Source organism: Myxine glutinosa, chromosome 1, assembly GCF_964187855.1.
Source record: "Myxine glutinosa chromosome 1, kmMyxGlut1.1, whole genome shotgun sequence".
Lineage (NCBI taxonomy): Eukaryota > Metazoa > Chordata > Myxini > Myxiniformes > Myxinidae > Myxine > Myxine glutinosa.
In genome coordinates this window covers 71,213,727-71,233,117 of record NC_136261.1, presented here as the reverse complement: position 1 = coordinate 71,233,117, position 19,391 = coordinate 71,213,727, and the positions used below count along the sequence as shown (strand labels likewise).

At 44.3% G+C, this 19,391-nt stretch overlaps 1 protein-coding gene across 11 annotated transcripts in view; it reads right to left on the bottom strand.

The window, feature by feature from the left end:
* LOC137424966 (dedicator of cytokinesis protein 7) overlaps positions 1 to 19,391 on the bottom strand; it is a 212,011-nt gene that overhangs the window by 138,605 nt on the left and 54,015 nt on the right. The gene's annotated exons all lie outside the window — the stretch shown is intronic.

The window sequence follows — 19,391 nt, the reverse complement described above, 5'->3', positions numbered from 1 at the left end:
CCGACAGCTTTGACCTTTGTGACCTTCAAAGGTCAAAGGTCAAGGATTCTGAAATTTGTTGGAAAACTTGTATTTCATTATGTGTGTGATAATATAGGATTGTAGCGACCCATGGGTCCCCCAAGCGAGACCAGCAGCAGAATCTCCTTGCTCCAGCCGGTGACGTCACCGGCGGACAACCTCGGCGCCAGGGTGGCTGGTCACGTGACCACCAAAGCATGCCGCGCGTGCGGTTATAATCCTTTGCACCTGTCGGTCACGTGACCACCGAAACACGCCTCACCTGAGAGGCGTGGCTTTCGGTGTCGGTTATGCTTTCTGGTTTGGATATACATATATGCAGCCCGATAAACGGGCTTTTCAGAGTTTCCGAGTTGGTTTTTACAATAAATATCTTCTCGGATGAGTTTGTGCCTTGCCCATCATTTTGTCCATCTCATGCTGGAGCACGGGCTCCTTCAAGATCATGTACGACATTTCACCCTATCAGGAAGCGAATAATGTAATAAAAGGATCAAAAATCGACTTTTCTAAATTTCGTGACCTTGTGACCTTGACCTTGTGGCGAAAATGAAAAATCGAGCTCCGTGGGGCTAGACACATGACATTGGCCTCACCAAATATCGAAACCCCTGTCAGATTCCACCAAACCCCTCGGAGAAGATGTAGCTTGAACTCGATTATCCCTTTAAAAAGACAACTTTTTCGGGCCTCGCTCCGCCCACAATGGGCGCAATACACCCACTCTCGGCAGGACACAACGAGATGATGATATCAACCTCCCACCCAAGTTTCATCAAGAGCGGATGATATCATCGGGTAGTTATGCTGCGGACAGACAGACACACAGACACACACCCATGACGAATATAGTGGTCACTTGATAACTCGTGAACCAATAAGCATCCTATCTGGATCCTGATCCGGATCTTCACCAAAATCGAATCGATTTGTCCTCGTCACAAACCAAACATGTCAACTAAGTTTCGTCCGAATCAGTCCACAACTTTTTGAAATATCATTCTATATGTCGTTTTTAGACTAACCACTCCATGGTGCGGAATCACTTTAAAAAATTCTCATATCTACATCTGTATTCAGATCTTCGCCAAAATCGAATCAATCACACTCAACCTGCCCACAAAGTTTCGGCCGAATCCATCCACAACTTTTTGAAATATCGTGCGATATAATGTTGTTGTCCAATCTCTCAATGGCGAAGAATCACTTAAAAAAATTAATAATTCTCGTATCTGGATCCTGATTCGGATTTTCACTAATTTCAAATCAATTCGTCCATGTCACACACTCAGCCTGCCCACCAGATTCCATCTAAATCCGTCCATAACTTTTTGATATATCCTGCTACATATCGTGTTTGGCCCTATCTCACCATGGTGAAGAATCACTTGAAAAATTAAATAATTCTCATATCCGAATCCATATTCAGATCTTCACCAAAATCGAATCGATTAGTCCTTGTCACACACACAACTGGTCCACCAGATTTCATCTAAATCCGTCAATAACCTTTTGAGATATCATGCACGAAAACAACCTGACAGCGGTGAAAACAACCTCTGTCCATTCCAGATGGCGGAGATGGTAGGGGTGAAGGCGAAGAGGGAGGGGGTGGTGGTTCACGTGCATCCAGTGACCCCCCCCCCCCCCCACCCCCTCTGGATCTTCCCCTGTTATGATTCTCCAACAGGAACACAAACAACAAGGATAAATGCTGTTTATTTATTACTGTGGCTAGACATAGATACTTGCTCCATTATATATATATTATTATGTGTTAATACTCCATAGGTATCATAAACATCACTCGGCATCCTCCAGGGTGGCCTGAAAGTCGATTTGCCCTAGCTAAATTTATCACACCTCACTTCCTTCCCCTCCACCCACCCCCACCGTGGTATGCAGCAACACTGACTATCTGACGTGGGAGTCAGTAGGAAGTTAGATATCATGGCAGCCATAAGTTGTTAGTGTCGAAGAGCGCTTGGTTGCGTGCGTTTTGGTGCATGAAAGGGCACACACAGACCAAACAATTGCTCAAGAGTGGACAGCTTTCGTGGAATGCTTTGGAAATCCTTCTCCACCAAGATAGTGTGGCTTCATCAAGGAGAAGGTGTCGACAAATCGGTATTGGACGATTGAAGAATTGCACGCTGCAGTAGTGGCTTCTTTCACATAGGTGACTCCAAAAATGTCACACAAAAAGTCAGGAGGACACAAATTCAGTGGTGCAAGGAGAACGATGGAACACAAACAGATACAATGACTGAATAAGTACCACATTTCCAAGCTGGCCTCCAAAGCCAGTCGCTGAATGGGCATCCTCCATTGTGCGGAAGCCCTTCCTTGGCACGACTGAACTTCTCACCACCTACAAAGCTTTCATCTGCAGCTTGATGGAATACTGCTCTCCACTCTGGGCTGGTGCCCCTGCCTCACACAGAGCTCAGCTTCACACTGTAGAAACCATGGCTTTTAGAATCATTGGAATCTCCCACGATGAAGCCAACTCTGAGGGCCTTTCACTCTCTCACCGCAGGCAGGTTGGTGGTCTTTCTGTCATCTACCGACTCCTCTCCGGCCTTGCTCCCCCTGCTCTGTCTGTGCTGTGTCCCCCAAATATTCCTTCAGGATGCATAAGATCTGCCAGCAACACTCTTATGGTGAAATTGCCAAAATGAAGACTCTCTGCTCCCCTTCACTCTTTCATTCCTCTTTTTCCCCGCCTCTGGAACAAACTCCCTCACTCTTTTCAATCCCACTCCTCCCTCCAGGTCATCCAAACAGCTGTTCACCACCATCTCTTATCTTCCCCCATCCAAAACCTTGATCTTTTCTACCCCCATTATACACCCCAAATCCACCTTTTTCAAATTCCGTTTTTCGTTCCTGAATCTCCTAGTAGTGTCCAATTGTTTTATACTGTGTACCCTGCCACACCCCCCAACCCCCGATGATCTACCGATGTCCCTGTTCTCCACTGCTGTTATGCTTATGTGCCTCCCTCTCTCTTCCTCTCTTATCTCCCGCTCCCTCTGTTACATGTTTTACGTGTGTTTCTGTTTATGTTTTCATGCGTTTTATGTGTTAGGTCTTACACGAGCCTAGATTTTGCATGTAATGGCTGTACAATAAAACCTGTGTATTAAACGAGGTTAAGAATGAATGCTTTACTGTGGAGGGGTAAAGTAACTTTCAGGCCACCCTGTACAGGCAGTGAGCACTAACAGATATTTATGCAGTTACGCCAGAAAATATTTCTCAAATAGCATCAAAGAGTACTGCTGCACAAGTCACGAGCAAATAATGGCACATGGGCTGATGAATACCGTGTTTTACAACTTTTACAACTTACAATACCTATGATGTAGTCTGAAAGTTAGAATGTCTCGCTGAAACAGTTAAATGTTGAATACTCCAAGAAAGTCTGAGGCTTCTTTAACGGGCACCATTATCCCACCTTTCGATTAATGGGGGTAGAAAAGATCAAGGTTTTGGATGGGGGAAGATAAGAGATGGTGGCGAACAGCCGGGGGAAGCTTGTCCCGAGTCGTCACGAACTGACTGGCCAGGCCTGACATTCAACTAGTTCGGGCAGGGATTTGTCATTTGTTCAAGGTGCTGGCGATACCTCACCAACTCTTCACGAAGAACACCGTGGGATATTTAACGTACACCAATAAATGCTGCCAGTCAGGACACCCGTTTAACGTCCATCCGAGTGACGTCACACATTGATGAATCACTCCCTACTTGTGAAACACAGTGATGACAGCTTATAGCTGGGTCGGGATTCAAACCCAGGATAGACAGTTTAGAGGTGAATGTGCATACCGCTAGGCCATCCTGTCAGCCCTCAATACAAGAAAGGCTGAGTAACTTTATGATTTTTTTTTTTAAACTTTGGCCCACTTATCTCTAACTTGTGGTGCTGTTTCCAACATGTGTAAAAATAAAATGTACAAACAGCTTTCCTACAAACGAGTCTTGTTTATATGGCATCGCTTGAATAGCACTCCTGCTGTTTTCCACATCCATGCTGAACTTTGCTTCAATGGACAAATTCAGCCAAAAGACACTTTACTCTGGTCGGCGTGGGATGCCTTTTCCTGAAGCTCTTTTTTTAAGCAAAAACTGAAAAACATCATATTGTGTAACGGAGGTGAAACATCTATGATAAGTAATTTTTCTAGTATTTTTTACGATTTCCTCATTCCAAGCCTTCTAAACATTCACTCTCGTACACTTAATGGTCCCAACCATTCTGACCCATAAGTCGAGTTCGCCAGGAGGAACATTCCTGGCCCAAATCTTTCACGAACCAGCTGGCCAGGCCTGATGCTCGACTGACGGGAATTTGGAACTTCCACTGGAGCAGCAATAATGTTCCTACTCTTCGTGAAAGATACCGTGCGGAATGTTTAACATCCACCAACAACTAATGCTGACAGACGGGCCTTCCGGATTAATGTCCATCCGGTGGATGCTTCAATGACTGTCTTCATTCAAGTATTTAAAAACTCTTCATTCAAAAACTTCATTCATATCAAGTATTTAAAAACTAGATGTTATATAACTTCCTTCCTTTTCTGCATGCATACAACAAACACCACAGGCTTGTGCTGGGTGGTGACATACTCTCCCACCACTAATACCAGTACAGTCCTTGAGCCTCCACAAACAAAGCTTCCTCACTACCAACAAATCCAGTTTCGTTTTGTCCTGTCCACTTAAATAAGCAATTTTGTGGCTATCCCGCTTCTAGACGAACAAACAAGCTATGGCTAAACCATTTCTCTCCATCAGCTCCACTCGCTCTCGGCCCTCTGTATTCCTCATTCCCCATGCAAATTTACCAACGGATTCCCCTTCTCAGCTCTGCTAACAATCCAATGCTATTCCAACAATGGCTTCAAATGGCAGTAAATCTCGTCAATACAATCAGCTAAATCAGTTTGCCACGAAAAGTAAGCCCATAAAACTTGCTCTTCAAGCTTTTCTCTGCAGTAGTAAAACGGAATGACCCCAAACAACTGTGCAACTTACAGAGGTAATTACAGAGGTAATTACAGAGGTAATTACAGAGGTAACTCACATGCAATAAGTTAATCATGAAACAGTTTTGCAAAAATATCTAAACATTGTTCATCTTAAACCTATCGAAAATTAATCAGCGGCATTAAACCTGTTTGGAATTAATGTTTGTGAGAAAAAAAACCAACAACTTTATTGTCACGTGCATGGAATGAGAACGTATTGAAATTTCACACCAGGAAATGGCTCATATTTGATTCGGTATTGAAAGATGTGGTCTGGTGAGTGAGATGTTTCAACGTTGAGCAAGATATTCTCGGTACGTCCCCAGTTACTAATCGTATCTGCGTCAGCGAAAGCCTGTCTGTTCGATGGAGGTCAGCATATTTCACGTGTAGAGAAGGAGAGAGAGAATGACATCGAGAGCAACTCACCTCTTGTGTGAACAGAAAAAATCTGTCCAAAAAAAAAAATCAATCAGGGAGTGACTCCACAATGCCACAAGTGAGCAGATTCGAGAGCGAGATTGTGGGCTGTTCACTACTAAAGGGACAGGAGATGTCTTCTTGTTTGAGGTTCTGATACAGCAGAACAAGCATTCCGCAAGGTGTGACGAGGGCAGAAACTAAACATATAGGCTGAGATTAGGGAGTGAGTAGATAAGCCTTGAGATTAGCAGCAATAATGGAATAAATCGAATTGTTTAGAAAAAGGAAACTGACTGATATGTAATTGAAAGTATCTGTCTTGGAACCATTTTGGTGGATAAGGAAGATGTTGTAAGTTTTCCATAATGAAGGAAGATGGCCCTGTAAGGATCTGTTGAAGGGCATAGAAAGAGAAGGAGATAGGACAAAGGCACATTTTTGGGGGATAAAAACACCTAATCCAAAAGGTGCAATAAGTTAATGGTTGCTAACAGAGAGATTGGGATCTGAGATTTTTATATATATATACAGTGGAACCTTGACTTACGAGTTTAATTCGTTCTGTGACCGAGCTCGTAACTCAATTTGCTCGTTTCTCAAATCAAATTTCCCCATTAAAATGCATTGAAATGCTATTAATCCGTTCCAGCCCGCCAAAAACCACACCAATTTTTTTTTAAATATGCAGTATATATAAAAATATCTCGCGCTTTATATTTCACCTGTATGCAGCATACAAGTTGGAAGGATGGCCTGGACTGGAGGTACGCACACTTGACTCTAAACTGTCCAGCCTGGGTTTGAATCCCGACCCAGCTATAACCTGTCATGTCGGTGTTTCACAGGCAGGGTGATTCATCAATGTGTGTACCGCTAAACTGGGCGCCCCGTTTGCGTCCCATTAGTTGTTGGATGTTAAGGATCTCACCGTGTCTTCCACAAAGAGAAGGCGAGCTATCGCCGGCACTCTGAACAAGTTGTGGCCTGGCATGCTCTTCTCCTCTGCCGTTATATACGTCCTCCTCGGCATCTTTTTCCAGAAGAGCCCTGTCTCGTCACAGTTGAAGATTTGCTGGGGGATGTATCGTTCGGCTTCTATCAGTTCGGCAAAAGTTATAATAAAATCTTCAGCTGCCTTCACATCTGCCTCACCAAGTCGACAACACGCACACCTCGCTCATGTTTTTCGACGATTGCGTGTTTTATATCCAAGCACATCATCCTCTTCTTCTTCTCAGTACTGCCCTTGGCACTCAATTACTTAGGACCCATGGTTAAAACTAAGAAATTTTCCAAAATAACCAACATGCGAAAACAAAACAGCAGCGATATACGGCAGATATGCTTGCACGGCAAGATAACCACGTGACCGGAACCCACCTGGTGGCGGCTGGCGTAAGCTCCAAAATAACCAACATGCGAAAACAAAACAGCAGCGATATACGGCAGATATGCTTGCACGGCAAGATAACCACGTGACCGGAACCCACCTGGTGGCGGCTGGCGTAAGCTCATAACTCAGATCTCGGCTCGCATCTCAAAGCAATAAACCGCCTGAGCGACGGCTCGTATCTCGGAAAACTCGTAAGTTGGTGCACTCGTAAGTCAAGGTTCCACTGTATATATATATGTATATATATATATATATATATATATACATATATATATATATATATATATATATATATATATATATATATATATATATACATATACATATACATATACATATATATATATATATATATATATATATATATATACATATACATATACATATATATATATATATATATATATACATATACATATACATATATATATATATATATATATACATATACATATATATATATATATATATATATATATATATATATATATATATACATATACATATATATATATATATATATATATATATATATATATATATATATATATATATACATATATATATATATATACATATATATATATTGTGAGAAACCACCGGTGAAACCACCTGTTCTCACCCAGATTTGGTGCCCCGCCCACCGCGTGACGTGACCTCCTTTGAGCCTCACGCGATTGGTGGAGGGTCAGAGAGCGCGGTCGCCATCTTCTGCGACGCACACGGCTCGAAGGCTCCGAGTGGGAAATATCATAAAAGGGTTTTCCTTGAAGCCTCCGGACAGCCGAGTTGGGCTGGTCGAATACCGTTCGTATTTTACGAGCGAGTAACTCCAGAAGAGAACGAGTGATTCCCGGCTTCGTGTTGGAGCTACTGGCCGACCGTTCCTGGCGGCCTTGTGCGGTATTCCATCCTGGTATCCTCCGAGTCCCGGAGCCCGTCGATTGGAGCCGCGAGTGATCTTACCTGCGTCCTGTTGGAGCGTCTGTTGCCGACAGTTCCTGCCGGCTTGTGCAGCATATTCCCTTTTGTTACCTTTCATGGTTTTTGTGATCGAGCCAATAAATAATCGTGCCTTACCCCTAGAAGGCCGATTAAAACACAATTGTGTTTATTGCGTCTCTTTTGGTTCACTACGTGGATTACTTGAAGCCCGGACATTTACGTCCGTATTCCGTGCTGGGATACATTCCACAGACGGGATCGCGACAAATGGGTTGCTCGTCCTAGGATCATTCAAGTAAGAGCCATTCGATTGAGACGGGAATTCTGCAGTGGACGACATCTTCTGGCATCTGTTCATCGCCTTCTCACCAGCGGACGCCGTCTTGGAGGAACTTTCTCGCCGTAGGACGCTGTCTTGGGCAGAGAAGTGAATAGCCTCGGATCCCTCCAAACAACCGACAAAGAATAAGCGAATAGCCTCGGATCCCTCCAAACAACCGAAAAAAAAAAAAAAAAACGTGAGTATTTGTACGTGGTATTTTTCTCATTGGCAATTTGATGTGCGGGTGATATTGCGTAGTTGTGTCGTATTTCCCCAACAGAGCGTTGTGTTTGAGCGTTGTGTTTGAGGTTGTGTTTTGTGCCTGGTCGTATGATAACTCGTAGCCAAGCTATGTCGACCAGGGAAGTGAGAGTTCAACCTGATCATGTTGACAGTCACGTGGGTGGCGAGGTGAGCGACGCAAGCAGCCTTGACCCGGTCACTCAACCCGAGATGTTAGGAAGCGATCCCATCATGACTAAATGCATGCGTTCGCCCTTCTGGACCGGGCTGACTCCGGTTCAACAACTTGACATGTATAACAGGGAGAATGACAGGGCAGAGGCAGAGCGTGCGGCAGCAGCAGAGAGAGAGCGTGCAGCAGCAGAGAGAGAGCATGCGGCAGCAGAGACAGCAGCAGAGAGAGAGCATGCGGCAGCAGCAGAGAGAGAGCGTGCAGCAGCAGAGGGAGAGCGTGCGGCAGCAGAGAGAGAGCATGCGGCAGCAGAGAGAGAGCGTGCGGCAGCAGCAGAGGGAGAGCGTGCGGCAGCAGCGAGAGAGCATGCGGCAGCAGAGAGAGAGCGTGCGGCGGCAGCAGAGAGAGAGCATGCGGCAGCAGAAGCTGAACGCGTCAGAGAGCATGAGTTGCGAATGTTGACTGAACGACTGCGGGCAGAGGGGTCTGCTGCAAGAGTCCCGGAAACTGTTCATGTTCGTTTGCCGGACTGGACGGGAGACACGAAGCCAGAAGCGTATCTGGAGATGGCGGAGAAGTTGTTGGCTGCCGGTGGCATTGATGAGAGCTTGTGGGTCGGCCACCTTGTGAGCCATCTATCTGAGAAGGCGAGGGAGGTATATGCGAGGATGGCAACCGAGGACGCAAACAAATACAGGGCACTGAAGGCCGAGATTTTGAATGCCTATGCGGTGTCCGCATGTATTTATAGGAGAAATTTTTTCAGCTGGACTCGTGAGTCCAGTCAAACCTATGAGGAACATTCGCGGGCCTTGTTGGAACAGCTGCAGAGATGGTTCAAGGGGAGCAAGGTGGAGTTACCTCAAGCGGTTGCGGAACTCCTGGTGCGTTACCGTATCGATCAACAGCTTCCGCCTGACTTAGCATTGTTTCTTGTCGACAAAGACACTGTTTCCTTGGCAGACTGCGTCAACCTTATTGATAAACATGTTTTGGCGTGCAAAATGCTGCAAGTCACGCAGCCGCGTCGTAAGACGGAGGAGTCTGCGATCAAGACCGCCCCCCGTCTGCCCGGCGGCTGGATCGAGGGGAGGGGTTCTCCGATGCCCTCCACTGGTGGCGGTCGCGAGCCGCAGACCAGGGCAGGGCCCTGGTGCGATTTCTGCAAACGCGTGGGGCACGGTGAAAACCGCTGCTTCTCTAATCCCGCTAGTCCGGCCTACCGAGGCAACCCTCCTGTTAAGTCGGAGGGAGATCAGTGGAGCTCATCCGCCGGGCCCTCGCACACGACGGTGGCATCGGTGACCGAGGTCACTGCCACCGAGGCTAATTCCATTCATCCACTGTACCAGGATTATTCAGGGACAGCCTTAGTGGGTGGCCCTGATTCGATGCTGAAGTTTGAGGCCCAATACCTTCGGGATACTGGGGCGACACGGTGTGTTCTCCGGGCGGGGGTAGTTCCGGCCTCTCAGATGCGTTATACCGGCGAGTATACCCTCCTTCGGGGCATTGACCGGGTTCTTGGCCGGTATCCCCTTGCCCTCCGAGGTCCGGAGTGACATTTTTAAGGGTCCAGTGACCTGTGTGGTGGTACCCTACTACCCGATACCCGGGGTCTCCTTGCTGATTGGCAATGATGCCATGGCCAGGGAGGAGTCATTGACTCTGACCTGTGGGGGGGTCACTAGATCCCAGAGTAAACAGGCGGAGAGAGTGGCGGAGTCAGACATATCTTCACTCTGGCCCGAGGAGCCTAGCGCCTCGACTCCAGTTCCCGACGGTGACGTTGCGTCAGCTGAAGTCCACCCGAGCCTCCCGTCAAGCCACCCTCAGGTGCCGTGCTCCTCAGGGACCGCTCCCGCCATGTCGCGATTCAGCAGGAACGCTAATGCTAAGGTATATGTGGGAAACCTGGGCAATGGAGCAGCGAAAGCCGAGCTAGGGAGGGTCTTCGAACATTACGGACCACTCCGCAACGTATGGGTTGCTCGAAACCCACCTGGATTTGCAGTTGTTGAGTTTGAAGAGCCACGAGATGCTGAAGATTCGGTCAGAGCCCTTGATGGAAGGTTAATTTGCGGATCGCGTGTGTGCGTCGAGATGTCGAATGGCATGTCGTGGCGGCCTCGTTTCAGACGCCCTTTGGTCCGCAGGCCTTTCGACCCGAACGATCGATGTTACCAGTGCGGTGAAAGGGGTCATTACGCATATGACTGTTGTTCTCGACACCGGAGGAGTACCCGCCGCTCTAGGTCTCGGCCCGTTTCCTTCCTGTCAACGCTTCCCCCAACTTGAGTTTGGCCCCCTTGCCTCTCTATTGTGCTTTGTGTGAAGTGTAACTCTTGTAGGGTAGATATTAATGTGGTGTATGGTGTTAAAATTTGTGTGTGAAAAAAAAAAAACCAAACTGGTTCATTGTAATGCCTGTTAATTGCCTGTGCGTTAATAATTGCGTTATTGTTGCGCTATTGCGTTGCGTTGTATTGTTGCGTTGTTGCGTTATTGTTGTTAATAAGTGTTAATAATTGTTAATTGCGTTAATTGCCTGTTAGCGATTACCGCCATCATCTTGCCATGTGATTTGCACCTACTACAAATACTGGTTTTAAAAACGCCGTCTATTCGACGGGGTTTTTACTTAGGGGGGGAGGACTGTGAGAAACCACCGGTGAAACCACCTGTTCTCACCCAGATTTGGTGCCCCGCCCACCGCGTGACGTGACCTCCTTTGAGCCTCACGCGATTGGTGGAGGGTCAGAGAGCGCGGTCGCCATCTTCTGCGACGCACACGGCTCGAAGGCTCCGAGTGGGAAATATCATAAAAGGGTTTTCCTTGAAGCCTCCGGACAGCCGAGTTGGGCTGGTCGAATACCGTTCGTATTTTACGAGCGAGTAACTCCAGAAGAGAACGAGTGATTCCCGGCTTCGTGTTGGAGCTACTGGCCGACCGTTCCTGGCGGCCTTGTGCGGTATTCCATCCTGGTATCCTCCGAGTCCCGGAGCCCGTCGATTGGAGCCGCGAGTGATCTTACCTGCGTCCTGTTGGAGCGTCTGTTGCCGACAGTTCCTGCCGGCTTGTGCAGCATATTCCCTTTTGTTACCTTTCATGGTTTTTGTGATCGAGCCAATAAATAATCGTGCCTTACCCCTAGAAGGCCGATTAAAACACAATTGTGTTTATTGCGTCTCTTTTGGTTCACTACGTGGATTACTTGAAGCCCGGACATTTACGTCCGTATTCCGTGCTGGGATACATTCCACAGACGGGATCGCGACAATATATATATACATATATATACATATATATACATATATATACATATATATACATATATATACATATATATATATATATATACATATATATATATATATATATATATATATATATATATATATATATATATATATATATATATTGTTGCGGATATGAGGACTGTATATTTTTTTGATTGTGTGCTTTATTATTATTATTATTATTGTTTATTCTGCGCCCCCTGCCTCCGGAGCTGTGTAAAGGTGAAAGGGCATCCCATAATTAGTCCACAAGCATACACGTCAGCCAATAATAGAATACCCCTGTTTGATAGTTATCTCTTATTCTGTGTTTTAGAGTAAGGCTGTGTCTCCCATTAATTGAAGTACTCCATTGCACCAGTGAAAGAGAATAGATCCCCTTTCATTCCCATCCCCAAAATCTCCATTCCCTTTTACATCCCCTCTGGTGATTGCCAACCCTCGATTGTCAATTACCTCCCCTCCAATAACCGCCATTGACCACGAGGCAGGGTCGGAGAAGAAAGGCGTGTCTCCACCTCGTCATAGAGGGGAAGAGGGGCGTGCCCGCCCGTCGTCATCAAGGGCGGAGCGAGAGGGTCGCGTGACCAACCAGGGCCGAGGTGAGCACACCGATGGGCGTGTCAGGAAGGCCGGCGGCTTGATCGCTGGAGGCGCTATAAAAGGCGCGCACGCAAGAAGCAAGGGAGAGAGTCGTGAGGAGTCAGTCAGTGGAGTCGGTGGTCAGTTGGTTGCGTTGGTTGCGGTGAGGAGTCGGTGGTGGTGGTCAGTTGGTTGCGGTGAGGAGTCGGTGGTAAAGAGTGAGTGGACCAAGAAAGAGTTGAGGGTTTGGACCAGACGAGTCGGACAAGGCCTGGCAAAGCACGCGACGTCCACAGCAGCCACAACAGCAGCTTGGGGGCCTGAACGGCGGTTTGGTGCAGGGCCGTGAAGGAACGGCGGCTGCTAAACGCGCCGGTTGTGCTGCAGGACCCCCTTGGACCTTCCTCTCCCTCCAGCCATCCACCTCCTGCCTTTCCTCCACCCTTCTTGTGTACGTGAGTTTGTTCTGTGTGTCTTGTCCCTGGGATTAATTAAGTCTGTATAAGCTAATAATTGCACTGTGTCTCTGATTCTTCTGTATATTATTTTATTATCTTTCCTTCTCCTTGGTTACTTTGAGCATGTAAATAGTAGGAATAAATTTAGTAGTATTTCCAACCTTTTTGTCTTCTTCTTCTTCTTCTTCACATCCGTGTCGCCTTTGTCTTTTCCCTATTGAATAGCTGCGGTGCGATCCGGCCAACGTTTGGGTGGAATCGGGTTCTAATTGGGGAATAACTGTTCGGTCGCGGTTGGACCATCCGCTCGGCCCATCATACCATCTAAACCGCGATCAGTAACAATATATATATATATATATATATATATATTTATATATATATATATATATATATATATATATATATATATAATCGAGAGATTGAATAAGACGCGGACGTAGCTTCAGGGCTTCGATCTTTAATTCGACAAGCTTTCGACCAACAAAGGTCTTCTACTGAGTCTACAAAAACAGCAGGCATGTATATCAGTCAAGTATGTGTCGTGATATGTGGGTAAGATGTGTGATATGTGTAGAAAATGCATACAGAAGGAAGAGCCACGCCAAAGCTCACTCACCGGCCCCAAGTTCAACGGAAGTGAAGTGCAGCTTACAGTTACGGTTTGCGTTACATTTCCGGTGCACGTGCATATACAAATATAGGGATACATACATACATAAACATACAAGCATATATTCATATGCCATTTATACACAAAGAATTAAGTTAAGCACCCCCCCCCGTTTTTTTACAACCTCGCACATTACAAGGTTGTTGTCGTCAAAACAGTGTAATATACCCATGATATTGCTATATTTTCTGGAGAAGTGATATTATGGTCACATAAAAACATAACAATCATGCCGTTTTCAATATTTTATTCTGAATAATTTAAGGTGAAATTTTTTGGGAATTTTAGGCATATTTTCACCTCAATTTAAGTATGGAGCTATAGGTCCATCACGGACAGTGTGGATGACGTTTATGTTTTCTAACGTACAGTCATTGTTCTGAGAAGACCTCTAGCGATCTTTGCGTCAATAACGTGTGTAGGACCCACGTGATCGGATGGAGCAAGGTGCTGTGACAACCATCCCCTGGCCTGCGTACAGTCCTGACCTGAACCCCCTCGAGCACGTTTGGGACATGTTGGGACGACAAATTGCGAAGATGGTCCCTCCAATAGCCAATCTGGATGAATTGGAACGTGCATTACATCGGGAATGGAACAACCTGCCACAGCAACGCATACGACGGCTTACAGGGTCTATGAGACGTAGGGTTGAGTCAGTGATCCGATCACGTGGGTCCTACACACGTTATTGACGCAAAGATCGCTAGAGGTCTTCTCAGAACAATGACTGTACGTTAGAAAACATAAACGTCATCCACACTGTCCGTGATGGACCTATAGCTCCATACTTAAATTGAGGTGAAAATATGCCTAAAATTCCCAAAAAATTTCACCTTAAATTATTCAGAATAAAATATTGAAAACGGCATGATTGTTATGTTTTTATGTGACCATAATATCACTTCTCCAGAAAATATAGCAATATCATGGGTATATTACACTGTTTTGACGACAACAAACTTGTAATGTGCGAGGTTGTAAAAAAACGGGGGGGTGCTTAACTTAATTCTTTGTGTATATATTCATATAATATATTTATATATTTATATAAATGACATACAAAGGTAGAATGAATGAATGGGTGAATGAATGAATGAATGAATGAATAGGTTACGGTTAACAATTTGATTGGGTTGATGTAGGAACATGCTTTAATCATCAAAATTTATGCCATGAGGGATTTTTGTCCGAAGTTTATGTATCCAAAAGGACTCACGTTTCAGAATCGTGGTGTGTGATCGATTTGTGATTGATTCAATGGCAGAGATCTGAATGTCATTTATAGAGTGATCCGGTTGATTGAAGTGTATCGTGTAAGGTAGAGATTTGCCCTGACTGGTGTGGAAGTTATTGATTTCTGACCGGGTGTTATTAAATCGTGTGTAGAGTGTATTTTCAGTTTTTCCAACATGTTGTTTGGTGCACTTTTGGCAAGTGATTAGGTATATGACCCATGTAGATTTGCAGTTCATATAGGAGGTGATGGGGAATTTTTTTCCAGTGCTAGAACTACAAAATTTGTTTCCTTCTAGTAAATGCTTGTGAATAATACATTTTTTTGCTGTGCATTTATAGAAGCCAGGGATACTAGTTTCTTTGTTGTGGGGCTGTGGGTGCTTTGCTTTTACCAAGAGGTCCCTGAGTGTCCGACCACGTCGAAATGATGTTAGTGGAGGTTGAGGAAATGTGGTGCCGAGTGTTTCTGATTGATGGAGGAGAGGAAGGGCCTTATTCAGAATACTTGGCAATTGGGATGAGGTAGCAGAGTAGGTGGTTACCAGTGGGACACGGTTAGTTGCAGGTTTGGGTTTGTAAGTCAGAAGGTCTGCTCTCGGTATGCGTTTTGCTCAGGTTATTGCTTCTTTCACAGAGTGAGGGTCATAGTTTCTTGCAATGAAGTGTGTTTCTAATTGGCAGAGAGAAGTTTCTTCTGCCATTTTTGTTGAGCAAATGCGTCTTACTCTGAGTGCTTGACTGTATGGTATGCTTGCAATTGTATGTTTAGGATGAGATGAAGAAGGGAGAAGGTAAGAGTGAGTGTCTGTTGGTTTGGTGTATAGTTCTGTTTTATATAGGGTTGGTTTTCTAAGGCTTATATCAAAATATTAACTTGTATCAAATAAGTCTTTTAAGGTGAAAGCGCGATGACGTCACGCGGCACGAATGCGCGCCTGTGTCGTTGGAGGTATTGACTTCTATAGGGTTGGTTTTCTAAGGCTTATATCAAAATATTAACTTATATCAAATAAGTCTTTCAAGGTGAAAGCGCGATGACGTCACCACGTCACGCGGTTGTGCGTTGTATATATATATATATATCAAATCAAATCAAATCAAAATATCAAAAGTTGTGCGATGTATATATATAAATATAAATATAAATAAATAAATATATATATATATATTGTATATATATATATATGTATATATATATATACAGTGTTCAGACACTCATACGCCTACATTAATGCAAGTTGTGCGATTGTGCCTGAACAGGGTAAACGTAACCACAGCACGTATAAAGCTGGATGACACCTCCTTTAAGAGCTCCTGGGTCTGGAGGTCTAAAATAGGTGGACGTCTAAAATATCCATATTTATGCAATTTCGAGTTATGTGCATTTTTGTCGCTCGGTTACGCGCATGGGTGATGTATAGGCTCAGTCGCTGGTTCGCAAACCTACCTAAAGAAAAAATATATATATAACCACAAACTATTCAGTCATATCAGTCCAACATATAATTACCTTTCCGTTGACTTACTTCACCAAGAAATCTTAGCAGTCTTAACAATAAATGACTATTATCCTGTTAAAGGATATTCATAGCAAACTTCTTAATTATTACCTCTGCCACCTGAAGTGTGCGTTGGTTATGGTTTCACCCTTGTCTGTCTGTTTGTCTGTCTGCCTGTGTGTTTGTCTGTTTATGAACAGGATATCTCAAAAGTTGTGGACGGATTCAGACGAAATTTGTTGGACAGGTTGGGTATGTGACAAGGACGAAATGATTCGATTTTCGTGAAGATCTGGACCCGAGAATTTTTAAGCGATTCTTCACCATTGAGAGATGGGGCCAAAAACAATATATAGCGCGATATCTCAAAAGATTATGTACGGATTCGGACGAAACTTGGTGGACAGGTTGGGTGTGTGACAAAGAAGAAATGATTACATTTTGGTGAATATTTGAATCCGGATCAGAGATTTTAAAGTGATTATTCACCATTGAGAGATGGGCCCAAAACAATATTAAGCAATATATTTCAAAAAGTTGCGGATGCCTCATGACAAAACTTGGTGGATATGTTGGTTAGGTGAGAAGAACAAGTGATTGGATTTTGGTTCAGATCCAGATCCAGATCGGCCAATCAGTGGGATAGAAACGTAAACTGTTCAGCCTGGTGGAGGTTCTACCGAGTGGCATTCTAATTCCGCACTGTATTGGGAACGAACTCCCTTACAATGGCCAGGTGGAATCGGCTTATCTGCTTAACTCAAATAAACCTGAGCTCTGGCTCATATGAGGATGGATTACAATGTGTATTTTTCTGAAATACCACAGGGTTTTATTAGTCAGATTAACTTTCCAGGTAGAGAAAGAAAGTTACTTGAGAGTGATTGCCTTAACACATACATCAGTGTACGGTACCCAGAATGAGACTTTCATGAACAGAGTTGTCATGAAGGAATGCATTGATGGAGAAGAAAGGACATTGTCTAAAAAAAACGTGAACGTCACTCCCATTTACAAGAAAGGTGAAAAACAAATCCCTTCAATGACAGGCCGGTAAGCTTACATCCAACTATAAACAAAATGGTGGAATCCGTTAAGTCTTTCTTCTTTGCAGAAAGCCTTCTCTCTGACCATCAGTTTGGATTATATCACAGTACACTCAACTTTGGATATGCTGCTGCGCAACCACCAAAAATGGTTGAAGGTCCAAAAACTCAAGCAAAAGTGCAGGACCATCTCCCTGGATGGGCAGTCGACACAGTCTGGCACCCTGCTCTGCTTGCCAACTTCACTGTCAATACTCTTCCATTGTGGCCTGTCACCTCACTCTCACTTGAGGCAAAATTTTCTATCCCCAACAAATGACCAAAGAGATAGAAAGCCAAGTGAGAAAAGCAGAGGAGTTCAGCAGAAGTGGATTCATGAAACTCAAATACCAAGACAATGTTGTAAATAAGTATAGGAAGCATACATTTTCTAAGAATATTACACCAATTTACAAGATGTTTACATTTACAAGGCCGGAATTTCTGGCTATTTTAATGCAACGTTTGCCGAGCGCCAGTACCCAGGGTGAGTGTACAGCACAACTACATGAAGCTTAAAATCGTCAAAAAGCACAAATCTCTTTAAAGTATTGATGTCATGAGGGGTATTGATCCTTATACCCACACCATTACCATTAACAAAAACTTGTGTATAAGAAACGTAAACATACTTCACACACACACACACACACACACACACACACACACACACACACACACACACACACACACACACACACACACACACACACACACACACACACACGCATTTTTCCCACATTTCTCATTGGCTAAGAATGAATGTTACACACAACAAATATTCCCAACCGTTGATGAGTCAGCAATTCGGTTTATGAACTTCATGTGAATAGTAGTACAATGGATGAATGCATTTAACATGTATAAATCGACACACAATAATTTCACGCAAATCATTTGCTTCAATGCACACATTCCTCCCAAGCAAAATGAAAGAGAAAACACACATTGGTCCGTATAGGGAAGTGCATATAATGAATCAACAGTACTTTCGTTTGTATGAACGAGGGGGGATCTAAGATTTGTTTTCAGGACCTTATTGCACAAGCATTCATTAAACATGCCGTAAACTGCGTCCAATGGCCTCAGATTCGTTTTAAAACGAAATTTCCAGTCTTCGCCTCACATGGCTTCATCACTTACAAACTCAGTCGCTCAAGGGAGGCATCTCATTACAGGACAGTCAGGCACGTATTTCCCATATCCTTTGAACGATGCATCGTTCATGAGTTGTTAATTGAAGATAAGTATATGAATTGTATTAAAAGGTCAAGAGGGAATCCACATATTACACAAATAAGGAGGAGGCTAAACTATAAAGATGAAGTGTTAAAATAACACAAATGGGGGGTCTTTGAAAAGAGAACGGAGAGTTGGGTAGTTAGGGATGATGGAGGGAACAAGAGAAAAGAGGATTGGGAGGAAAGGAGGGCAGAGAAGGGGAATACCTGGGATAAATGGAGGGTGGTGGAGGGGTACCTCAATGCTCCCTTACAAGGAACCTCAATGCATGAGGAGGCCACAAACGCCCATTAAAGCCAGTGCAATGGTTGCCAACCTATTGTTTGTACATGCGCTATCTTTTTTAAATGCTGAGCATCAAGCAAGGAAGCAACACGTACCACTTTTAAAGTATTATCGTATGACTTGGCCAGGGTTCGAACCTCCGACCTCCCATACTCAGAGCGGACGCTCTAATCATTACGCCGCCGAGTCTGGTCAAATGTTTTCTCTGAAGCTCATTTCAATGTTTGTTTGGTCAACCATAATAAGCTTATCTTCCCACTATTTTGTCTTTAAAGTTTGAATAAACACATAAACACTAAGGCCGTCTATACATAATCGAGCAAATTTGTGGAATTACACCTCTCTCCCCCTTTTACCTTCCATCATTCCTCTTCCCTCCACACTCACGTTCCCTTTTATCTTCCCGCTAGACATTTTAAAATCACAGTGATATAAACAACTGGCTGAAAGGAACCAAGTGAGAATGCAAC